The 22,205-nt window shown below is 41.9% G+C and overlaps 1 long non-coding RNA gene across 6 annotated transcripts in view; it reads right to left on the bottom strand.

Moving 5' to 3' along the window:
- The window catches only part of LOC102548061 (uncharacterized), a 96,297-nt gene that overhangs the window by 28,673 nt on the left and 45,419 nt on the right, over window positions 1–22,205 (bottom strand). For 4 of the 6 annotated variants that reach the window (XR_010059729.1, XR_010059731.1, XR_010059733.1 and 1 more), the window contains exon 2: window positions 72–18,014. This is a non-coding gene — a long non-coding RNA (uncharacterized LOC102548061). The remainder of the gene's footprint in view (window positions 1–71; window positions 18,015–22,205) is intronic. The other 2 variants (XR_010059730.1, XR_010059732.1) reach the window with 2 other exon arrangements.

The following is a 22,205-nucleotide window of genomic DNA, read 5'->3' as shown; positions in this document are numbered from 1 at the left end:
AATTACTGGAGGAAAATTTCACCAAAAGACCTATTACCTCATGATGAAAATGACAGCCCCGTGCCCCTTACCTAGCCTGATTGGGCAAATAGCCTGGGCCACATTGTTCCAAGGCGTTGCACTACAAGCCGCCACGGAGGAAAGTGATGCTTTCGTCCTGCAAGCTGCTCAGGGAGGAGGCAAGGTGAGCTGTCAGTTAAGTGAGGTCTAATTATAAGTCTCATTTCCAGTATTTATGAATATGATAGACAAGACCCGGGGCTCGTTTCCCTCCACACATGAGGCCGCTTGGGTGAGTCCTTCTCTTCTGATGCCAACATCTGAATTATCATCTTGAAGCTTTGACATTTCGTGCTGACAGGCAGGGTCGCCCCCACCAAACTAGAAAGTGAGGACCACTGTTCTTTGCCAGTCTAACTTTCTGCTTCCCAATCAGCTCCCCAGTACTGAAGAGGTTTCTTCCTCTTCCTAGCGAAATCCCATGGAAGAGATAGAAGGGGGTCTTTGCCTTCTCGATATAAATTTCAATCAGTGTGGATCACTCCTTCTCTTGTCCCCAAAGACTACATGTATTATTCCATTTATATGAAATGTCCAGGGTGCAAAAGTCGACAGAGACAGAAGATTAGTGTTTGCACAGGGCTAAGAACACCGAAAGGAAACTGGAGGCGACAGCTAAAGGGAATGGGGTTTCTCTTCGGCCGATGAAAGTATTCTAAAATACACCAAGGCTAGGGCTGTGCATACTGAAAACTTACTAAAACTTTATAGTTTAGGGGCAAATTGTATGATATGTGAATTAATAACAATAAATGTGTTTTTAAAAGATCTATTTATCTGTATTCCCGTTCCTAATTTAGAACACTTTAAGTATCCAAGAAGGGGTGAGAAAGCATGGCGGTGAGGATGCAAGGAGGACACAGAACACTCTCCTGCCCCCTGACTCACACAACGCCAGCCTTGTTAATTAGATAAGCGGTAGGTAGGTCTTTCTTGTGCTTATAAACCTTCGTGTGTCTGCATGTGCACAGTTGCTCACCAGTTCTGGTGCATGTGGAGGCAAGAGATAGCCGTGAGACCTCTTCCTCAATTATTCTCCACCTGAACCTTTGAGATGGTGTCTCTCTGAACTGGGGCTGAGTATTTCATCTAAGGTGGCTATCCAAGAGGTTTCCAGAATCTATCTCAGCCCAGGTATGAGGTTACGATCACACACTGCTGTGTCCTGCTTTTACGTTGATTCTAGAAATCTAAACTCAAGTTCTATGCTCAAAAACCATCCATTGAGCTTTGTCTCCAGCCTCTAGAAGGTCCTTATGATGGTAACTTTTTTTAAACTTGTAACCAGTTTTGAAACTCATAAGTATCTCAGGACTCCATTTGGATCATTGAAAATTTCAATATAATAATCATTGTTGCCCATGAATCAGTGGCCAGAGCACAATCTCTTATAACTGGTATTATTTTTCCTTCCCTGGGTTAGAAACTCAAGATCAAGAGAGTGTTGCTTCTAAAGCTGCCCATGACTATTCAAATCTAAAGGACTCAGAGATGTTCCTTTTATCTTTCAAGAGACAGATAGTCCTGACTTCTGATGGTTCAAGTTAATGATTGCTTGGGATTTTTTTTGTTTATTTGTTTGTTTGCTTTGTTTTTCAACTTTAAGATGATCAGAAAACAATGTGCATTTGAAGGACACCATATTCAAATGTTGGATTTAGTTCTCTTGTCCTGCTACCCCTTGGCATTCTCTTGACTCTCTTGATACAAAGCAGAAGCAGCTTCCGGTGACCCGCATGACCGTTAAGAGGAACTGACAACCTTCGACTGTGAGCTCGGCCACTGAGCCGGGATGTAGGTGTGTTGAATGATGAGCTCATCAGCTAACCAGCTGTGGGAGGTGAGAAGGATCTGCATCAATCTGCCCAGTGGGAATATGAGTGTGGGCTTCAAAGAAACCGTACAAGAATAAGTGTCCCAGTCAGGGGGACTGTCGCTGTGACAGAACACCATGATCAAAGCAACGTGGGGAGGTCAGGGTTTATTTGGCCCACCTTTCCACAACACTGTTCTTCATCAAGAGAGGTCAAGACAGGAATTCAAATTGGGAGTGAGCTGGTGGCAGGAGCTGATGTAGAGGCCACGGAAGGGGGTTGCTTCCTGCTAACTCCTAATAGTTTGCTTGACCTGGTTTATTTTAAAACCCAGAACTGCCAGCCTAGGGATGACAATGGACTGTGCCCTCCCCATCCATCATTAATTAAGAAAAGATGCTCTATATTTGGATGTTATGGGAGAATTTTCTCAATTGTGGTTCTCTCCTTTCAGATAATGCTAGCTCACGTCAAACTGACGTTGGATTAGCCAACCAAGGAGTTCTTAAGTAAGGTTAAACAAACAAACAAAAAAAAAGTAAAGGAAAAAGAAAGAAGAGGAAATGAAGAGAAGAATGGATGTTCGTGGTTCTAAAGAGAAGGGAGGATGCTGTTGAGTATTTAAGAGGAAAGGGGTTTGTTAGGGGAAGGGGAAGGTTTCCAGCTTGAGTATGACTGTCTTCACCACCACTCCTTCTGGGGAAAAGTAGGGAAAGAAGGAGGAAATTTTTCCATTACAATCAATTGGAGAAATTATATGCATTTTCTCCGTGTGATATGGAATCAAGTGCTGCCTTTTATCCCCCCGATTTATATAGGTTGAGTTCGTATCAGAGGTAAGCAGTTTAAATTCCAATCCATTTCCTTCAGTTTAAAATAAGAGAGGCAATGGGAAGTTTAAAAGAAACAAAGTTCAAATCATATCTGAATGCTATCTATAGTCATCCCTCAGTATCCATGGGGATTGATTCTGGAACCTCCTGCAGGTACCAAAACACGTGGATGCTCAAATCCCTTAAATAAGATGATGCAGTATTTGCATAGGAAATGCACCCATCCCCTTGTCATCTCAAGATTGTCTATAATAGTTAATAAATGGAGATGTAACATGATTAGTCATTATAGTATGGTGGTATTCAGGAAATAATGGCAAAGAAAAATATTTGCATTTTCACTATGAGTGAAAGTGTGTGTGTGTGTGTGTGTGTGTGTGTGTGTGTGTGATGCATGTGTATGTACATGTTTGTATGTATGTCCCTATATATAGGTGTATTCATGTTCAGGTATCTCTGCCTGTTATTACAGGTGCATTTGGGTAGGGAGGCCAGATGTCTTTCTAGTTTTTGAGACACTGTCTCTTCGATGAACTTGGAGTTCATCTGAATCAATTTGTTTCTCATTTTCCTGGGCTCCATTTTCCATGTAAAATAATTTACCCAAATAAAAAAACATCCATTATTTAAATAAGCAGTGACCGCATTTAATTTTAAACAACTCATGAATCTCAGAAATGAAGTATTAGACATAAACAAAAAAATCAACCCCAAACACAAGAAACAAAAAAAACCCTAATAACATTTTTTTAAAAAAATATAGCATCCATATTTTAAAAGATGGAGACTATAACCTACTCAGGAGGATGATGGTACCAGAGTTCAGAGTAAGTTTGATTTTCTCTCTTTACTCTCTTTTCTTTTTCCTTTTCTCTTTCCTGTATTTCTTGCTTGATGGCTGGGCTTGCTTGCTTTTCTTTTCTTTCTTTTTTTTAGAAGTAGCTTCCTATATACAGACTACATCTTTTTCTGTCAGTTCTTTGTGGAGAGTACAAAGCCAATTTTTATAAACTAAACAGGGTTGTTTTCACATATGTTTGAATAAAATGCTTTGCTATTATAATAATTTCTCTAATTATTAGAATTCCCTTAGTGTATTTGGATTTTAGAATGAAAGTTTCAGTACGTCTAAGATGTCTGTCTCCTTTTTTTGTTGTTATTTATTACAGTAAACCCATGGAGCCTTCTCAAGAATTTAGCACAGTAAGAACCGAGTGCCAGCAGAAGGAAGGAGTGAAGGAATTTAGTTCACCCTGTGACAGCCTCAGAGTCTTTCCTTGGGTCCCTCTTGGACAGCTAGCCTTTGGATTTATGCTTGGAAACAATCTCTGGCCATCTGTTCTTTCTTGTTCTGCCCTCCTGATCTCTCTGGTTACGATAAGTTAATTTCTTTGATGATGTTATCCACGTTTGAATAATCATTTACAAATAGACCCCATAGGTTCCTAAGAGGGGAAGAAAATGCTGTCTTCCACATTTGCAAGGAGACTCCATGTGCTCATTGGGTTCTCCTGTTTCTCTGACTTCCAAGACAGTCACATTTCATTGCCACCATTGGTACACAACTCAATTGGTGACCAGTACTGCTTTTCATTTGTTCTTCGGAGGCTTACTTTGGAGAGGAATACAAACTGAGGTTGTACTTCATGAAGCTTCCCAAAGCATCTACCCTATGCCCTAAATCATATGATTTAGAATATTCAGACCCCAAAATTCAATTGCTGGTTGGCCAGCTTACCTGAACAGATAGGGTAGCTCCACACTCAGAGAAGTTTCTCTGAGCTGGGATATATGCTTAATAACCTTAAAATGGACTAATCTCAGGGTCCAAATTTTCTGATGCTTGGACTTGACAGGCACTGAGCCACAGAGAGACTTTCAAGAGCCAAGTGATTCACTGGAGTTAAAGAAATTGGAGATTCTAATTAATTATAAATGAATTCATGAATGATCTCTAAGTCAAGGATTTAACCACATAGCTAGGAGTGGTAGCTTTAGGGAGGTGACCAATGGGATCAGGAATTCTAAATTGTTATCTTGTGAGACTAGCCTGGGATAGATGAGACACTGTGTAAAATAATAATAATAATAATAATAATAATAATAATAATAATAATAATGACAATTTAAAGACTTAAGTGGGAATGAGAGAATCAGTATTTTCCATTGTTTTGGTCACAGTTCAAAGCAGCCAATAAAACTTGCAGTAACTAAATTGAACCCCTAACTCTTGTTTTTTTTAGCAGGAACATGTGATTTAAGAAGTCAATTTATTATATCAAGGCTGTTCGGTTTGAAAGAGTTTGCTCATCAAAAGCATTTTGCTGTAGCTGCTTAGAACGCACCCTTGTTGAAAGTACTTCCCCACTACAGTAGACTTTCAGATAGAGCATTTAAGGCTCTTATGGTTTAAAAAAAAAGCCTTCCATTCTTCAAATGTTTAGCTAAGGGCTTGAAAGTATAACTCAGTGATGGCTTGTTTACCTACTATACACAAGGCCCTGGATTTAAACCCCAGCATCGAATAGATAAAAACATAGAGAGCCAATGTGTCTTAGTGTTTCTATTGTTGTGAATAGACACCATGACCAAGGCAATTCTTATAAAGGGAAACATTTAATTAGGGCTGACTTAGTGGTCTAGTCCACTATCATCATAGTAGAAAACATGGTGGAATGCAGACAGACATGGTGCTGCTGGAGAAGGAGCTGAGAGTTCTACATCATGATTGGCAGGCAGCGGGAAGAGAGAGTGACACTGAGGCTGATTTGAGTCCTTGAAACCTCAAAGCCCTCCCCTAGTGACACACTTCCTCCAACAAGGCCACACCTCCTAATAGAGCCACTCCCTATGAGCCTACGGGAGCCATTTTCATTCCAACCACCACTTAGTGCTCAAAGAAATTATGAGCATGAATGTTTTAGGGCCATAAAAGCTTTGTTTACAGAGCTGTAAGCCTTTCAAAGAGAAAAGTCTAGCTTTTATCCTGTATTTTAAATAGTATATTTTAGATAACTTTTCTATATCAATTAGAAATCAGTACCAGTTAGGAAACATCTTTGTAATCTTCCCTTAGAAGATGAGAAAGTAGACACATTGTATGTTTACAAATTACATATTTCATATTACGCATGTTTATATTTCATACTATGCAGCCTGTTCATCTAAATATAAGTGACTAGCCGTAAGACATTATCAGAAATGATGAGCACTGGTTTATTCTAGAATTTACCTGATGAAACTGCTTAAGAAATAATGCTTTTTGAATGACAAAAACTCAACTGAAAAAAAGTGAAAATATGAGAGTCTAAATCCACTTTCCAGACTCGCTTCCCCTGTAATATGTGTAATAGAACAGTCCTGAATTAGCAGCTGCTTTCCATAATTCTTGTCAGCAGAGTCTATCAGTAGTTCCAACTCTGATTATACACGCTGGTAATGCAATTAGACATGTTTTAAGCCTATCTCTGATGTCACTGTTTCAAATATAGCCACATACATTTTAGCTATGAGTTTTTCATACATAATTTATATATACAAATGTGTTTGCATGTGTACCTGGATTAAGTATAATAAATGTAAATTATATAATTTATATCTATATATGTTTAACTGTGTTTAGTTTCAATCAGACAATGGTTTGATATATATTTTTTAATGAGGGAAAATCCTACTGCGATATTAAGATTTTGTGTTCCGCAGACTTCATTTCTTAGTATTTTTTTAATTAAAAAAGACAAATGCATTTCAATGTTCTTTTTAGTAAATGTTATGCTTCCTGTTCCCAAACAATTTTAGTTTATAAATAAGAGTTAATGAATCCAAGAGCTGTGTTACTCCATGAGCTTGTGGACAAACAATTTAAGGTCCAACCAGAAATCCCTTCCAAGTTGGGATTTTTACATGATACAATTGATAAACAAGTTAACAGGGCAGGAAAAACTGGGCTTTGCCTTGTTTTGTTTTTCTGTGCTTTAAATAAGTACACATAAAACTCTGCCATTGAAATGACGTAAGGAGTAGCTGGATTTCTGACCCATCCTTCAGATAAATTTGTTTTCAATGGGGATTTCTCATTATCTGTCACTCTAAATTTGTGACTCTCTGAGCACATTCTAGGCAGGCATGGTGGACAGTTCTGGATCATCATGTGGTGTCCCTCCACTGAAGACAGAGAAAGCCAGCGTGAGCCATCACTTCGTCCCTCCTTTCTGCTGCCAAACAGGAGTTCCCAGGAGCTTTGGCACCTTGTAAAGTCATTCCAGTGGCTCCTAGCTCACCCAAACACATGATGGGAAAGGGAGGAAGGAAAGAAAGTGTAGACCTCTGCCAGATAGATCCCTGTGTATTCTAGGTAGCACAGCATTTGAGGAGGGAAAATACATAGGAAGAAAGAACTGATAGCATTGTTACTTCCTGCCTTCCGAGCCAAGTCACGAGGCTTCTGTCAAGGTAAGGATGTCTTTAAGATGCCTACAGAAACCCCTAACATCATATAAGGTAAAAGAGAGTGAACCTTGGGAAGGATATAAAACAATAGTCCTTATCATTGTAAGGCTGTGTTACACAGGTGCTTACATAAACAGAATTATTTTCCCAAGAAGTGACACCAGCTCAGAAGGACCTCTCTGCTTCTTTGCTTAGTCTGTTGTATTGAAGTCCCCGCTGAGCTTCCTCTCTGTGCCTAGCACTTTCTCCATAAAGGTCAGGGCCTGGGAACAAAGCGTGTGACAAAAACATTAATGAGACATTAATCAGACACACCCAGGCCTTTTAATAAGTATGTGAGGATGTTGAGTATGATTTGTCATTAGGGAAATACAAATCAAACCCACAGGGCAGCACCACCACAGGGTCTCAGAAGGCTTGACAGGCGACAATGACGCTTAATGTGACAATGCAAAAGAAACTTCATAGCTCTCAGTGGCTGCTGGGGGTACAACACAAAACCCATTTAGAACCCTGGAAAACAAGTTTGGCAGTTTTGTTGACAGTTAAACAGTTACTACTATACAGTCCAGCAATGACGATCCTGGGTATTAATCTCAGAAATGAAAACTTAGCATCCACAAAGAAACCCGGGTGTGAATGTCCATAGAAGCTTCTTTAGTCATAAACCCCATCCTAACGAGTGACATAAACTACCCTGAAAGTGTGCTGCAGCCACACCACAGCATAGGCAGTAACGTAAGCATTCTATATCACATGAGTGTCTCTGTGTGCGTACATGTCTGTGTGTGTGTGTGTGTGTGTGTGTGTGCATGTGTGTGTGAGTGGGTATGTGTCTGTGTGTCTGTGTGTCTCTGTGTGTATTTAGGCCAGGGGTCAACATCGGCTGCCTTCCTCAATCATTCTTCACCTTTTCTTTTAGAGATAATCTCTCACTAAACCTGGATCTCATTGGTTCATCTAGACAAACTGGTCAATAAGTTCTAGGTATCTTCTGTCCCTACATCCAAGTATAGGTCCCAGATTACAGACTCACATTGTCACACTCAGCTTTCTACATGCATGCTGGGGCATCTGTTTGCACATCTTCATGGTTGCAAGGAAAGCTTTTTAGCAGCGGAACTGTTCCTCAGCCCCTGAAAATGTCCTATATCATGACATATATATCAGCATCAGTTTTGTTTGCTGTGATATTGTATCCTGGGTTTGTAAAATGACACCATTAGAGAAAATTAAATTAAAAAAAAAAGCCACCGAATTCTCTGTATTGTTCCTTATATGTGTTCCATATATATGTGTGTGTGTGTGTGTGTGTGTGTGTGTGTGTGTGTGTGTGTGTGTGTGTGTGTTTACAAGGATTTGAAAATGAAAGTTTGAGATCTGGAAGGGTGGCTCGGCAGTTAAGAGCTCCCACAGAGGACAGGAGTTTGGCTCCCAGCATCCACTTCTGCTCACAACTACCTCTAACTCTAGCCTCAGGGATTCCAATGCCCTCTCCTGGATTCCACAGATATTTCACCCATGTGCACAAACACACAGGCATACACACAATTAAGATAAAAATAAAACCTTTTAAACAAATAAGAATCTAATTAAAATGTATCCCTAGTAAAACGGAGAACTTCTAGCCTACACAAAGATACCGTTGTAAGCTGAGTGACATCTTCTTGAAATTCATTACACAGTAAAGTGCCAAGCCTCCCGTGGCTGTTATTTGGAGACAGGGTCTTTAAGAGTTAATTGAAGTTAAACTGGATCATAAAAGGTGGGGTAATCCAGTAGAACCGTGGTCTTATAGACGAAAGGAAAGATCTTAGCAGAAACCACTTCTGCCCAATTTTTATCTGGGACTTTCAGTTTCAATACTGTGAGGACACAGATTTCTGGGTTGACATCAGTCTCTGGTGTTTTGTGATGATGGTCCTAGCTAAGTCAAACACAAGGAAAATACAGATCTTTTCAAGTGATAGAGTTGAAGCCAACAATGAACCAAAGAGGTTTCTTTCAAGCATTCGTTCATGACCCACCACATGGAGGGAGGAAAGGAGAAAGAGAGAGAGAGAGAGAGAGAGAGAGAGAGAGAGAGAGAGAGAGAGAATGTGTGTGTGTGTGTGTGTGTGTGTGTGTGTGTGTGTGTGTGTGTGTAAAGCACACAGAGTTCTTAAATTTACTAAAGAAAAGAACCACTCATCTCCCCATAACTTCATTAACCTATCCCAAATCTCTAGATCAAGAGAGAGAGCATCAGGGGTTTTCTACCAAGGATGACAGTGCTGAATGACAGCCAAATTCATTCCAAATGCCAACAATAAAAACTCTGAAGCATCACTCTCTCAGCTTGCGCATGGGTGCTCTATAATCCTTCACACTGTCTGACAGTAACTAGAGCGGTGAATTGTTGAATTACTGAACAAAACCAAAATTAAGGTAGGTGGTTTAGAGCCAAGTGTGAGCAACCTGCACACAGAATTCAGGGCTTTCATCTCCCTGCCCTTTCTCCTTGTCAGGCACATTTCCTTTCATCCTAAGAGCCCAGCCCGGTGTTCAAAGCTTGAAGCTCTTCTCCACACTGCCTCTCTGACATTGCCCTTGGCTGCCCTTGCTCCTCCCCCTCTCTGCCTTCTTTGTCCTTCCCCTCAGCACCTAGATCCTCAGACTCTTTTTCTAGGCTTCTTCTCCATCATCTCCTTCCACACACAGGCCCTGCTTCCCCTCCAGCCCAGGATCCCTACTCAGACTTCGCTTTCTCACAGTTTAACCTTCTCACCTGCTGTTAGATAATGATGAATCCAGCCACACGTCAGGAAAGGGGAAGCAACATGTTGCCTAAATAGATGCTTCTAACACACCAGCATATTCGTTCTCTCTCTCTCTCTCTCTCTCTCTCTCTCTCTCTCTCTCTGTGAGAGTGTGTGTGTGCGCGCGCGTGTATGTTGCTTTGTTTCTTCTTAAATTACGCACGCCATTCTCCTCTGGAACACATTTTCCCTCTAGGGTTGCAGAGGATGTGGATCTTCCCAACTGCCTGTCTCACATCTGTCTCCCTTCTTCTTTCTATACAACCCCCTTCCTCTTTCTGTCTTGCCCAGACTTCTCTTACATAAACCTACATAGTTTTATGTTTCTTACACAAGTATTATACCACATACACACATACACACACACACACACACACACACACACACACACACACGGGAGAGGGAGAGGGAGAAGGAGAGGGGGAGAGAGAGAGAGAGAGAGAGAGAGAGAGAGAGAGAGAGAGAGAGGCTGTCATACCATAAGGGAAGAGCAGAGGAGGAGGAATGAGGCTGTGGTCCGCCCCACTCAAACAGATCAATTCTACTTTTATTCTCAATCTTACTAGTCTGACATGTAATATTTTGAGGAGCAGGCCTTGGAACTAAAAAATAAAATTAAATTAAAGAAAAAAGCTTGAGAGAGAGAGAGACAAGTAAGCCCCAACAGCTTAATGATAACTGATTTTATGCTCTGGGTCTGAGAATGTGTGAGGACAGTAGCTTCTGTTCCTAACACTCAGTTCTTCAGGCTTTACAGACAGCACACAACCTCCCCACTGGCCCCAAGGACCTGCTCCGTCATCTACTCGTCGACCCAAGCCTTCTCCTGCCAACCTCCAATGCGTGCCCCTGCTGCAGTCTGCAGTGCCTGCCGCCAGGGATGGAGGTGGCTGCTAAGTTAGAAACAAAGAATTCCAGGAGAAATTTGGACTGTGCACCATTGCAGCGGTGCTTAGGGAAAGAGCCTCTGGGAGCCCAACAGTAAGGACCCTTCCCAACCTTAGCTCCACACTTGCTCTCTTTCCACTAAAGTATTTCTGTGGAACGGTGAACAGCAGCCTGGTTCCCAATTGAGCTAAGGCTGGAAACCCTGGAGACCCTGAAGGGATAGTAGGAGTTTCACCTGATTCCCAGGCACCAGGACCCTGTGGCCATCAGTCACATAAAGGCAACCCCCCAAGCATGACCTGTGGTCAAGTAGGCTCAAGACAGATCTCCATTTTAATGAGGTACCCAAAGGCCTGGAGGCTTAACCAATAAGCTTTCCTTCCCAGACACTCTTCCCTGCAAAAGCTATTTAACCTCAGGCCCACCTTGAAAAGTGGGATATGATTTTACTCATCTACCTTATGCCATGACAAAAAATACCTCAAAACCATGGAACACCTCTTTTCATCGGGATCTGCTGTGGGGAGCCATAGAGAAGGCCTTCACCTACAGAGCCACCATCTAATCCCTATAGAAGGCCTCTCTGTGCTGCCAGCCTCGCTGGCTACCAAGCCCAATCCCAAGCCAACCGCCCACAAGTCAAGGACTCTTCCCCCAAGGGACTAGCCAGAGTTCTTCCCCCTTTTCCTTCAGCCCTGGACTAGATCCAGTCCGCACACCACAACTCCATTCTCAGCTCTTCTGCAGCTCCCAGAGGTGCCTGGATGCCCAAGAACTTGAGAACCAGACAGCCCCAGCCTTCTTGCAAGCACAGGACCCCTGAGCTAGCTCTGGCTGTCCTTTAACTCAGACTCTTTCCCCACCCTAGGCTTCCTTACAGCCTGATGCCTGCTTGGTGACAGAGTGAGATAAGCACCTTCCCAGTCAGGCCTCCCCAAGAGGCCTTGCCCTGTGGCAGAGTGGGTGCAGAACCCATAATCCTACAGATTCTCACTGAAAGAAGGCAATGAACTGCATTTGGTTCTTTCTTACAAAATACAAACTGACCATGTCCCTGATTTCTCAACTCCTGACAGCCAGAAAATGCATTTCAAAGTCGTAGGCTATATTCCAAGCGTTCCCAAATGCCCAAAGGAGAGAAAAGCTAGAAAAACCCCAAAGATATGTGTGTATAGATTTATGTACTGGCAACGTTAATGGCCCTTGACTAAGACCACTGTGATTTTAATACATTGTATTGTTTTCGTCCTACTGTATTTTAGAAGGGAGCATTTCAAAACAATTAGATTAATTAAATATCCACGGGGATGCAGAAAATGTTTTCTGTCACACTTGGGGACTTGACCACAGTTTTTCAGAACTTTTAAATGACGATTCTCGCCCCCACCTCCACTGGAGGCTGGACGGTCTTGATCTGGTGTGGAGATGCACATTCTAGTACCTGGAAAATGCAAGACTTCTGGAGACAGGTTTGGCACCGGTAGCTGTTTCTTTTAGGTGAAGCTGTCCTTAGCCGTGAGTGGCACCCTTTCAGGTTTCCTGGCTCATTGTCTATGAATGCAAAGTGGAGCGTGGTCTCGGGGAGTAAAATACAGGTTAGAAAGGTTAGAAAAAGTCACTGAGCAATTTTTATTGTCTATGTTTCATCAAGATACTGAAAGTTGAAAATTTCACCCCGTGCTAATAACACAGTATTAGTTACAGTTGACTGCATTGCTGGAGTCAAACCAACGGCGCCTGTTCTCTCAAGCCATTCCTCAGAGCGGCTAGCTTTTGAAGAAAACAAAAGCTGCCACAATCTCTGGTATAGGCTGATGTCAAACCACAGGAGTCCTAGCGGAGACCACATATTATCATGAGGGGGAAAGATGAAAGAGTCCCGTGGCATGACAAGCTCGAGGAAAGCAACTCGTAACAGAAGAGCGCGTTTTCCTTCGCGATGTCACCGCGGCAATCAACTTGCAACAAAGAGAGAGAGAGAGAAAGAGAGAGAGAGAGAGAGAGAGAGAGAGAGGGAGAGAGAGAGAGAGAGAGGCTGAGATAGGAGCAGGAGCCAAGTGTCTGTGCCCTCGTTCAGTGCCAAGCTGTCTTAGGACCACAAAGGATTCTGTTCATTCAAGTGACTGCACCGGGAGATTTGATCTTTGCTCCTTTCCTGAATATTGAGGTGGCAGGGTTGGAGGGAGGGTTTTGTTGTTGCTGTTGTTGCTGTTGTTGTTGTTGTTGTTGTTGTTGTTTTTCTCCTTTCTTTTGTCTTTGATTTTGTAGATTTACAAGGCCGTCAGTGTCCCATGGCAGACAATGGGGTCCACACACTGGCCTGCTCCCTTGCAGCTCTGTGACCTTAGCAACTGTATTCTTACTTCCTGTCTCAGTTCAGCCAACAGTAACAGGGAAGACGACGATACTTTCACTTCCCGGGTTGTAAGAAATTCATTAATGAAGTAAGAAATTGGCTGCTGTGAAACATCAGAGTCTACAGTTTGTCATCCTTCATCTATTTCTCTTCGGGTTTTTAAAAAATGCGCCTTTCACAGCACACTCCGGCCTTCTCCTAGTCTCGTACGAGTTAGTGATCCTCATTGATGGCATTGGATTCCTCAACTGCTTATGAAATCTGCATTCCTTTAGGATATTTGGCAATACCATTACCCGATAAAAATAGTTTGGGATCAGGATTAAATTTGAACATAAGCTTAGACGAGAAAGACCACCCTTTCTCTTTCTCCCCTGCCTAGCCACGGGACTCTTCAAAATCAAGGGATCAAAATGTACTCAAAAGCTGACCTAAAAAAATAATAGAGAAACTCAGGGTATTGAAGATCTGAGGAACGTTAACGGTGGCTTTTCAAAGCCATTCACTATCACTGTATCATATAGCCTAGGCTAGCCCTGAACTTTGCTATGTAGCTGAGGCTAGCTATTTGCTTTCATTGCTCCTCCTGGCTCTACTTTCTAAGTCTTAGGGGGTCAAGTGTCTAATCCCAGAAGGTCCAGCTCTCAACCAATCATCTTCCCTTGCCTCCCTCTTGACAATTTTTATTCTTTCCAAAAAACCACAAGAATACACAAATGAATAAATGAATCTTTTAAAAACAGCAAAGCATCCTCTGTAATTAGGCTTCTTTTCCAGCCCTGGTGGAATAGCACTGAGTTTGTGTAATCTTCCTAGCCAGGGACCTTTCCCTCTCCATAGAAATGCAAAATGGTCCGGTATAGGTTTTGTTGACCTGTCCTCTATGAAGAGCCAGGCTACAGGAATGATTTGATAGCATTTTCCTAATGGCTGGTACATCTATCTTGTAACTTAGAGAAAGTTACGCGCTGTCTTGGCTCTCCCTCAGCAAGTTAAGTAAAATCTTCAGCACATTCCTGCTTTGTGTTTGCTTGCGTTGTAGTTCTCTCTTCTAAAAGTATATCATCTAACAAGGGTAGAGAAAAAAATTAGTCCTGCTAACCTAGTCTCATTTTATGAGGAAAAAACATTTATATTGAAATAGCTTTACAGATTCGAGCTCAGACTGAAAGGTACTGTCTGATGGAGACCAATAATTTATAAGGAGCATGTCGTTTTTATAAATTCCCAGTGCCTCTCCAGCATTCAAGGAGAGTAGGGTATTTTAAGGTCTTTAGATTCTCCCTGTAATGTTATGTATATTGTTCTTAAAATTACAAATGGATGCTGTGGAATGAAAGACCTCAGCCCAAATATCCCCAATTACAAATTTTCGAAATCCTACTTTGATGGGACTGTGCAGAATAAGTTGAAGGAGCACTCATTTTTCAAAGGTTTTCTTTGGTCGAGACACCTAAGCCACTAGTGAACACAAGGCAGAAGAATGAGTCGGTCTGTGTGAACACATTTGACAAGCAGGATTCCCTACCTCTCACAAGCCAATGAATTGTTAAAGAGTTCTGTGATTTGAATGTTTTTCTTACAACTAATCAAAATCTTCTTCCTTAAAACACCCCCTCCTCAATCCTAGCTGCAGTTTTTACATAAACACACACACACACACGTTCTGTTTGTAATCTTCCTCCTCCATTTTGGTCAAGTCTGCCTGCCATTGAGGACTCTTTGGAGGAGAAAATATATCAGGAATCACCATAAGCTAAGTCTCTGGCACCACTTTTCGTCAGACCGAGACTCAACAGTTGCAAACACTGACACCGTGGTCGTAATCGAAAGTGCCCAGATCTATCTTCCAGCAGAATCTATGTCACCTGGGGCTGCTGTATACCACTCTGCTTTTCAGTATGTTTTTATAGCCATTGTTTTAAATCTTGAACTATTAATAAAAAAATAACACTCCACAGCAAAACACTGGGATCTTTCAAAATCAAGACAATAAGAGAACGATAGATTTTTGCCCTCTTTTCTGTCCTGCCATGCTAAGATTCCAAGAGCATCACAGTGTGTCTTTTGTAGCAAGCATTAAAATCATCCCATAGTTTTGTCAGAGAAAATCACCAACCTACTGGTTACCTGATGCTGTGCCACCCAAACAGTACAGAAAATTCCTTTGTGGTAGGGTCCTTTTGACAAATATCAGGACAGTTTGATTTTTGAATAATTTTATAGCGTAAGCATTAGGACTCCTTACACGAATTTGGTTGCTGTTGTTCACCCAGCTCCCACCTTAAAGAAAGGACTCGATCTGTTGACATCGTGAGTTCCAATAAATTCTCTAGCAGACAAGTGGAGCTGTCTAATATTGGGACTCCTACACTCTACTTAGAAAGGAGAGAGACATTGGTACGGCTTTTCCGGATTAGTTCACTAGAGAATAAAGAAAATCTTGCCATTTTCCCTGTGTCAGATGTAAAGATAAAAGGCGTAGAGGAGAAGAATGCGGCCATAAACGTGACGCAACCGATTGCTATACGGTTCCATCAGATGAACGAGGGAGACAGTCTCCATGATGCTCTTGTCAGAGAACACATGGTACGATGCACTGTATATGTGCCAGATAGCTTCTGCACTTTCAGAAATGTCATTTCTAAAAATGTCTATCCATTTGGAAAATAAGTATGCAATAAATCTGTAAATATTTATTATAAAGGCAATAAGAAAACGGTAAAGAATGAATGCAGTTCTGACGACGCCACGTAAACTGTTAACAACAGACCTTGGGAGCCGACAGCTCTGTTTCTGGATCAGGGGCCAGAGCCCAAATGTTGTCACAACTGGGGCCATGTCAATATATCCTATCTCTACCCACTTAGCATCAAAGGTCACCCCGATCAAGATGTCAGCACGGTGAGATTCAAGGCAGACATAAAACACACAGATCTTGTATTTCTAAATCCATATGTCTGGATCAATGAACCAAAATATGTTTAGAACTAAAAGGCTTCTGGAGTTCCCTGCTGTTCTCTTTGGTTCTCAATCTCCATCCTATAGGAAAGGAGGGGTTAGCAGGTGAGAAATCAGACAGAATCTTCCAGAGAAAGAAGGAATACACACACTCCCGCAGGACTCAGATAACCTCAAGGCAAATCTCTGAAAGTAACTGCCTTGGCAATGACCTTCCCGCTCTATGTAGCAGCCAAGTTTTCCTCTGTTGACTGGGGAAGTGTGGCAAAGAGATTTTGGGGAGAGGAATGGAATAGGATTGGCCACCTCTTTTTTTACTTAGGAAATGTGAGTTCATGTTGCTTCACCTTTCCAAGAAACTGTCTTTAGGGCAACTTAACTCAACACTTCTTGACTTAATCCACGGAATCAGAACATCTGTGCTAAATGGAAGCTTTACGGGGGGAATTATACCTACTCCATCTACGGATTGTTTGCCTCTGATGTCATTCTTGATTAGATGATTTTGGAATTTTGATTGCTTCACATGAGATTATTATGATTTCAAAATGCAGCTTGTAAATGTATTCAGTTCATCAAGGACTATAAATATAATCTTCAACAACAGACTTCTTTCCCTAGGTCCTCTCAGATGCTCTAAGTTAATGTGAGGCCAAAAGATATATCTTTAAGAAAAAAGTGGCAAACTCCTCTATTAGAAATGATCTTCAAAACATCTGATCTCAAAGGCAGATATTTGATAATCACAAGCCTTTCTGGTTCCAAAATTAAGTTAATAATTGCAGGGTAATGGAGGCTGCTTTTTTTAGAGACTCCCATGATATATATGTTCCTCCTGGGTTTTTTCTTCTTGTTTTTGGGGTTCCATTTTCAACTTTCTCTTCCAGGAGAAACCATCCACATTCGATTCCCAGCTCATCACTCTGGTGGACTAAGATCCAATGACAAAACAGAGCAAGGGGTTAGGGGAGTTGGGGGAAATGTTCTACACAAAAACAAAACCAGCACAGAATTCTTAAAATCAAATCATGTTAAATGCACTTTTTTCAACGCTCAACACACACAGAATGGACACTTGCTACACAAGCGATCTGCCACTGAACTACACCTCCAGCCTAACATTAAATGTAGCCTAAAACCAAAGTTTGTGTAAGTCTTTTCATATTTCTTAAAAAAAAAAAAAGACCAAACCTCATAAAAAAATTTCCAATGGAGATCTAACTTCAGTTTCACTCTGAAAACTTAAGATTCGAACGAATCATCGATAAAATCACATGACCGACTTAATTTCTATTGAGAATCAGAGATTAAAAGAAAGAAGAAGGCACACGGTGGAATCTGGCGGGTGGGTTGGCAGGTGAAGAGAAACTAGCATCATTATTCTCTAAGGCTTACATTCAGCCGGGAAAGCTAAACTACCGCACAGTGGTTACGTCAGGACCTACAGTGGTAATTAGGCCTCCAGAACAGCACACCACCTCAAGAACCCCCAGACCTGCAAGGGCGATCGCTCCCAACACTGAATCATCTAGCACTCGGCATGGCTTACTCACCCGCCCACGTTGTGCCTCTATTTCTCTGGGGACTATGCTTTTCTCTAAACCATATTTCCTCCCTCACATTCTTCATAACCTGCTGTTCTACTTCTGAGATAGTTTCTTGAGAAAAGAAACCATTATCCCAAGTGGCATAAAGATAAGAGTCTGTAATCTTCCTTCCTCCCGCCCTTAGCTCTCCTCTTTGCCTCACAGAAGACGTGCTCAGGTCAGGAAGGCTGACGATCATCCATTTCTTCTTTTCACGTTTGCTCTTCTTGTTTTGCTCTCCTGAAATATATCCTTGCTACGACGTCATCCTAGCCAAGATAAAATAGGAGTGGCTGTTTAGACGGGTGGCCTTATACTTGTGGCTAACTTCTTGTTTCTGTCTGCTAAGTGCTAGGATTACACCAGACCCAGCATCTATGTCTTCCTTTGGTTGTACATTGTGGGGAACTGACACACACAGACCGTAGCAACTCATCTATCCATCCATCAGATATTTACTTCCCAGGTGAACTGGCCCCTGTCTATCATCCCCACACTGGAAGATGAAGAAGTGGCAGGCCTCAGAACTTTAAGCCCTTCCTCCGCTACATACTGAAATCAAGGCCAGCCTATCCTACATGACGCTCTGTCTCAAAACACCAAGTTTAAAAATAAAAAAAAAAAAAAAGATGTTGCACCAACAGCTGAAACATGTGACTTAATGATCTACAAGAGACAAGAAGAAGCAAATGATAAAATGAGAGTCGTAAATCCAACGGGAGATGCGTTCTCACAGGAACACCCAGCAAGCCAGCCTGGTTTTGAGCTGCTCTGTTTCTGTGTGGGGCCTTTCCGAATTTGGCAACACCACACACTTCGCTTCAGAGATTCATATGTAAAGAGTTAGGCATCAAAGCAATGGCATGTAATAGAATATAGGTTCCTTTTGTGCATTTGCTCTGGAATTATTGAACGAATATGAAAGTGCAGGCTCTCACCCCACTGTGCATTAGAGTCACATCTGAGCACGACAGGAAGGTGCCAATCAGTCCACTTTCTGACTGACGTGCCAGTTATTTGGCCTATCAGCCGCCTTAGAGTCTACTACCAATTTCCGAGAAGTAATTTCTGCTGCCAGATGGCAGCGCAGGAGTAACTTTCTGGATGAGTGAGGGGAGTTGCTCCCCACTTCCTTCCTTGACATCCACAGCACAGCCCCCCTCCACCTTGGCCCCACAGGCTGGGGGCTCGATGGTGGGACCCACACAGACTGTGATTAAATGACTCATCCCCTTAGCATGGCTTATTTGTAAAGGTTACCCACAGCAACATCCAGCAGAGCCCCAACTCCAGAGTGGGTATTTGTCAAAAGGAGTCAAAATAATAAGGGGCCTTGGAGGGAACACCTACAACTGGGGTAGGAGAAGGGCAATGCTGGTGGCCCGAGGATAGCGTTCAATTGAGCACTTCTATCTACCCTTTGGAAAAATGTGACCCTCGAAGCAGATCAATGCTTGCCTTGCTCTAAGTCGCTCAGCTGAGACCACAAACTTGTGTCTTCCCATGACTCTGCCAATTGTAACAATGCCCAAATCTTTAACTACATCAATATTGCCCCCAGCTCTAGTCCTGAGGTCCTCTTGTGCTGCCAATTATGACAACGTGAGATAGAAGCAGCCTGAGGTCTAAGACAAATGAATCCCCACCCATCCAGCACTTCAAAGGCAGCCAGAAGAAATAAAATGAAGTAAAAACCAGTGACAACTCAAAGTGGTGATTTTTATTTAAGGAAAATATATCATAAAATAAAACGAATGCAGGTTGCTACAATCTTTAGTTGCAAAGGAGGCTTGGAGTCATTTAAATAGACACCCATACAAAAGTAGTTAGAAATCGTTTTTAATGTTTTCCTGAACAGTTACTAGGGACAGCTGTTATAGAGGATTATGGGGAATAGTTTTCTCATAAACTGAATAGTAACTAATTCTAGGAGAGACAAGCTCACATTTGTTGGGTGCTAATTCATTCCAGGCAGTGTGTGACAATGTACATAACCTTGCTTAATCCTTAAAAGCAGTTTAATAAGTGTTACTATGCTTAGTTATGTAGATAAGTAAATCAGGACTCAGAAAGTTTAAATGTCCTATGTAGATATGGCAAATAGTAGTGATCACTCAACCTTTTGGGCTCTCTAACAACCAAACACACTTATTTTGGGGGATGATTCCCTGTATGATTCTTGGCACTGCTGTAAAGGCAATATCCCCTCCACTATTCAGGACAAAGGAACCAGACCATCTCTCTTCCCAGCAGCACACAGGACACAATTGTAGGCACAATGTTTTGTGCACTGAGTAAACTTGATGTTTGTATTATTCAAAGGCTGGTTTCCCCTTCCCACTATCTGGTTCAATCAGGATGCTTGATTCATTGTGATGCTTCTGTTATAAATCTCCTGCCTCAAGTTTGTGTAAACAATGCTTGCCATTTATTCTCTGCCTTGTCAATAAAAGCTGAAAAAGCCAATAACTAGGTAATAAGAGAAAATAGGGAGGGACATCTGCTAGCCACCAGAGCGAGAGGGAGAGAGAGAAAGTGAGAGAGAGAGAGAGAGAGAGAGAGAGAGAGAGAGAGAGAGAGAGGAAAAGGAAGAGGAAGAGGAAAAGGAAAAGGAAGAGGAAGAGGTCTGGAGAGACATCGTGGTAGAAAGCACTTGAAGCCCTGAGAGCCAGACCAATAGGAAAATTCAAGTATCAAATATCTCTGGGATTTTTAGCTGGGAAGTGGCCAGATTAGATTAGAGGATCAGAATAGAATTATAATAATGCTGAGTTGTTGTGCTTTTAAGTTTCAAATAACTCTTGGTCTCTCTGTCTGGCTATTGGGGAACTGGCTAGGATAAAGAAAAACAGCTGCGGTATCAATTTAGTGTGTCCATTTATAATAATACTGTTAATAATATAATAATATCAATCAATACACACAATGATGAAGCTGGCCTATCCATACTTCATCCCACCCACCTCCTGAGCACAGGGCACAAATATGCAAAGCTGAGAAGCAGCTCTCAGCAGTGATGGCAGAAATTGTAGTCAGAAGACTGCACCAGGCTTCCAAGCTTAAATAAACTAACAATATATCAAGAGGCCAGTATAGGCAACCAAAGAAGAGGATTCTCCTTCTAGCTTGTAAGAGCATGGGGCTACTTCAAGGCTATACAACTGAAGTTTTCAGTACAACAAGTTATATAGGACATCCAGAGAGATCATTCCTAAGAGAGGCCTGGTACATTCTAGCAATCTCGTATCTAGTACCTGATCCAAATAGTGTATGACTCCAGGAAGGCAAGCCACAGCCTTCATAATAAAAATGAACAGTGAAGAGGCCACTGCCGGAAGATGCTCAACCAGAGCATACAGGAGGAAATGGGGTTCTTGGACAAGCAATGAAGCCGTTGGCCAAAATGACTTTGAGTAGGAGGACTTAGTCACTAGGCTCATGAGATTTTCTTGAAGGAATTCTCAATCAATTCTATTTGGAATAGGTGGCACAGTTCTAGATGCTTGGAGTTTGAGGAAGATGTAAGGAAAGAATTATTCTCAGAAGACATGGTATGAGGAAAAATCTTCAAGGCAGAGACTCAGGAAGAGGCAACCACAGAGAGATACCTTTTGCTCCCATCAAGGATATGCCCTATCCTCAGGATTAAGAAGAGTCTGTGTCAAGGGTCCAGATGTTACCTTCAACAATACCAGCCCAAGTGCCAAAACTCACAGCCAGTCTCAGCTCCCAAGCCTAAGGATTCAGTCAGTCCTTACCAAATCTGGTGATCACTGCTTAGGATATCCAATTACAACATTCCCCTTCTCCCTAAGGGGTAGAGACTCTGGGATCCAGGAAGTTGAATTGTTCTCCTGTTCTAGAAATGGGCCATTAGTCCCATGAAGTCCCAGCATTCTGCCAAAGAGATTATGTCAGGGAGGAGGGGAAATGTCAAACAACATTAGGAAAACTCAGGCATATGGAGTCTCTCTCTCTCTGTGGACTTTCACATCGTTTTATGAATTGGAAGTCATTAGGAGTTTTGGAACAAAAAAGGGCAGCTTTCAACTCTAAGGAAGGAAGAAAGGAGGAAAAGGCGAAAACAAAGGCTTAGAGAAGGAGATGTGTAATAATCCTTTCTCCAGCTTTGAAATGAGAAGCTCATCTCTGTGTTTCTGCCTTCATCTGATTTCCATTCTTCATTCCTCTCTCTAAACCTTAGTGGCTATAAAACAAGCAAGGAGCAGCAGGTGCTGATAACCTAAAGAGTTATCTGCCCTCTTATCAGTTGCCCATTCCGAATTCAGCACAGCATCTGGTCATCAATGGAATAACTTGGTCTCTGCTATGAAGATTATTTTCATAGGTGCCTTTCTTCCTAAGTCAAATGTTAAACTCCTTAAGAACAAAAGCTGTCTAGTGCTAGCCATATATGTGTACTATATATGTCAATATGGATGCTGTTTTTCAATGCAAGT

Source organism: Rattus norvegicus, chromosome 18 (assembly GCF_036323735.1).
Source record: "Rattus norvegicus strain BN/NHsdMcwi chromosome 18, GRCr8, whole genome shotgun sequence".
Taxonomy (NCBI): Eukaryota; Metazoa; Chordata; class Mammalia; order Rodentia; family Muridae; genus Rattus; species Rattus norvegicus.
This window is presented reverse-complemented; position numbering and strand designations above follow the sequence as displayed.